Here is a 3173-nt window from a genome sequence, read left to right as displayed (position 1 = left end):
AAAAAAAAAAAAAAAAAAAAAAAAAAAAAAAAAAAAAAAAAAAAAAAAAAAAAAAAGCCAAAGGAAATAAAATAATTTACTGACCAATTATTGTTGCATAGGTGAGGGGATGGAAGATGTCAGACTCACCTAACAGATGCAGAAAGGGGGCCCAGAGAGGTAATGTGACTTCCCCAAGGACACACAGCACTGCCTGCCTGCACTCTGAGGGTGACCTGAAGAGGAGGGTTCTAGGGTACCCCATCTGTCAGTTCACCACCCCAAGACTCGTCTCCAGGAGGCTGAGCTGTGGGAGTGCCCCGCCCCTGCCCCCAGCCACCAGCGAGTCCACATCCTCACATTCTGCCTTGGTACTTTCAGCGTAAAGCCTTGATGTTCCCAGCTGCAAAAAGGGCTCTCTGCAGGGTGGGTGGAAGGGCGAGAGTGCCAGGCTTCGCCCTCTGAGGCTGAGTGAACCCCTTGATGTCGGAGGTGTGGGACTGAACCGTGACACCCCACCTGGACTTGGGCTGGGCTGCCTTCACCTTATTTTTTTTGAGAAAGAGTTTTGCTCTTGTTGCCCAGGCTGGAGTGTAATGGCACAATCTCAGCTCACTGCAACCTCCGCCTCTCAGGTTCAAACCATTCTCCTGCCTCAGCCTCCTGAGTAGCTGGGATTACAGGTGTGTGACACCACACCTGGCTAATTTTGTGATTTTAGTAGAGATGGGGTTTCTCCATGTTTGTCAGGCTGGTCTCGAACTCCCGACTTCATGTGATCCGCCTGCCCCAGCCTCCCAAAGCGTTGGGATTACAGGCGTCAGAACCACACCTGGCTTTCACCTTTTTTTTCCCCCCTAAGACAGAGTCTTGCCCTGTTGCCCAGGCTGGAGTGCAGCGGCGCGATCTTGGCTCACTGCCACCTATACCTCCTGGGTTGAAGCAATTCTCCTGCCTCAGCCTCCTGAGTAGCTGGGATTACAGGTGCCCACCATCCTGCCCAGCTAATTTTTGTATTTTTCTTAGAGACAGGGTTTCAGTATGTCGGCCAGATTGGTCTTGAACTCCTGACTCTGTGATTCACCCGCCCTGGCCTCCCAGAAGTGCTGGGATTACAGGGGTGAGCCACTGCGCCCAGCCTCACCTTTGTTTTATAGGCAATGACTCTTTTCCTTGGTTCTGTGTGCTGCTGGGGGGTGGGGGGTGGGGAGAGTTTGGGAAGGGAATGCCCAGGTCCTTGGGAGCTCTGGGGCACAGGAAGGTTGGGAAGGGAGCAGCAGGGCCTAGGCTGTGCCTGAGTGGGCAATGGCAAGAAATTGACCAAATGAGGAAGCCAAAGACCCAAGGGAGGCTCCTCCTACAAGGCCTTTGCCCTTGCTTTTCCCCCATCTGCCGTGCGGTTGCAGAGTTTGCGGGCCCCCCATATAAGTTTGCCCAATGTCACCTCCCCCAGGCTTGCCCACCAACTGCTCCACTCCTCTCTCCTGTTTTTTTTCCCCATAGCACTTGTCACCATCTGACCTCCTAAATGCTTTGCTTCTTTGTCTTGTTTACCATATCTCTCCCCACGAGACTGTCAACCCCATGAAAGAAGAGCTTGTTCTATGTCATATTTGTGGTTGTTTCCCAAGGAAAGAGCCTGGTATAGAGCAGATGCTCAATAAGTGCCCATGGATGGGGTGAGTGAATCGTCACAGAACGACGTGATGGAATGAGTGAAGGTCATGGTGGTCCGTTCAATCTCTGTGGAAAACGAGGAGGGAGCTGAGGAGATGGAAGAGCCTGATTCTGGAAGGCAAGGGGTCCAGATTCCTATAGAGGGGGCAAGGAGGAACCAGAAGGCACCGGAGTGACATCTTGGCCAGTTATGGGAGTGCAGGGATACTAGTGGAGACCATTGACCCTAGTGAAATGAGTCTGAGGGGTGTGGACACCTGGGAGACAAGGATGAGACCAGAAGGATGAAGAGTGTGGGAAAATGCAAGTGGAAAACCCAGTGCCAGCTGGTCATGGGTAGCGAGAGGAGCAAGGATTATACATCCATTCATCCATCCACCGAATCATCCATCCATCCACCCAGCTATTTATCCAGCCACCAACCATATATCCAATCATCTATTCAACACCCATCTATCCATACATCCAACCATCCCTCCATCCATCCATCAGCCATCAAGCCATCCACCTCTTCATCCATTCATCCATGCATCCATCCATCTGCCCAATCATCCATCTATCCAGCCAACCATCATCCATCTGTCCATCCTCCATCCATTCATCTAGCCACCCAACCATCCATCTATCCATCCATCATTCATTCAGCCATTCGTTCATGCAACCATCATCCATTCATCCATCCATCCATCACTATCCATCCATCCAGACATCTACATAACCATCCTTCTATCCATTCATCATCCATCCGCTCAACCCTCAATGCATACACCCAACCATCTATCCATCCAACTAGCCACCTATCCATCTATCCTTCAATGCATCCTCCATGCATCATCCATCCATCGATCCTCCATTCATTCAGCCATTTGTTCATCCCTCCATCTATTCATCACTATCCATTCATCCATCCAAACATCTACTCAACCATTCTTCTATCCATCCATCTATCCATCTAACCCTCCATTAATCCACTCAGCCATCAATCCATTCAACTAGCCATCTATGCATCCATCTTTGTATGGATCCTCCATCCATCCATCTATCCACTCATCCACTCACCCACCCACCCATCCATCCACCCATCCGTCCATTCATCCACCCACTCATCCCTCCATGCATCCATTCATCCAGGCATCCAATCATCTATTTCTCCAACTACTATCTGGAGAGGCTTCCTCTGGGTCAGTCTCTGGCATTGTGCCCACAAACAAGACAGGTAAGTAAATGGCTTAGACTTGTGCTGTCCATCCCAGAAGCCACTGGCCATAGGTGGCTATTTAGCACTAGAAATGTGCAACGTGACAAAGTGAAATTTTTCTTTTTTGTTTTTAAACTGAGTCTTGCTGTCACCAGGCTGGAGTGCAGTGGCTCACTGCAACGTCCACCTCCTGGGTTCAAGCGATTCTCTTGCCTCAGCCTCCCAAGTAGCTGGGATTACAGGTGCGCCACCATGCTGGGCTAATTTTTTGTATTTTTAGTAGAGACAGGGTTTCACCATGTTGGCCAGGATGGTCTTG

This window comes from Cebus imitator, unplaced genomic scaffold (assembly GCF_001604975.1).
Source record: "Cebus imitator isolate Cc_AM_T3 unplaced genomic scaffold, Cebus_imitator-1.0 Scaffold266, whole genome shotgun sequence".
Lineage (NCBI taxonomy): Eukaryota > Metazoa > Chordata > Mammalia > Primates > Cebidae > Cebus > Cebus imitator.
The sequence above is the reverse complement of the archived record's forward strand: the minus strand, read 5'-3'. Positions refer to the sequence as shown.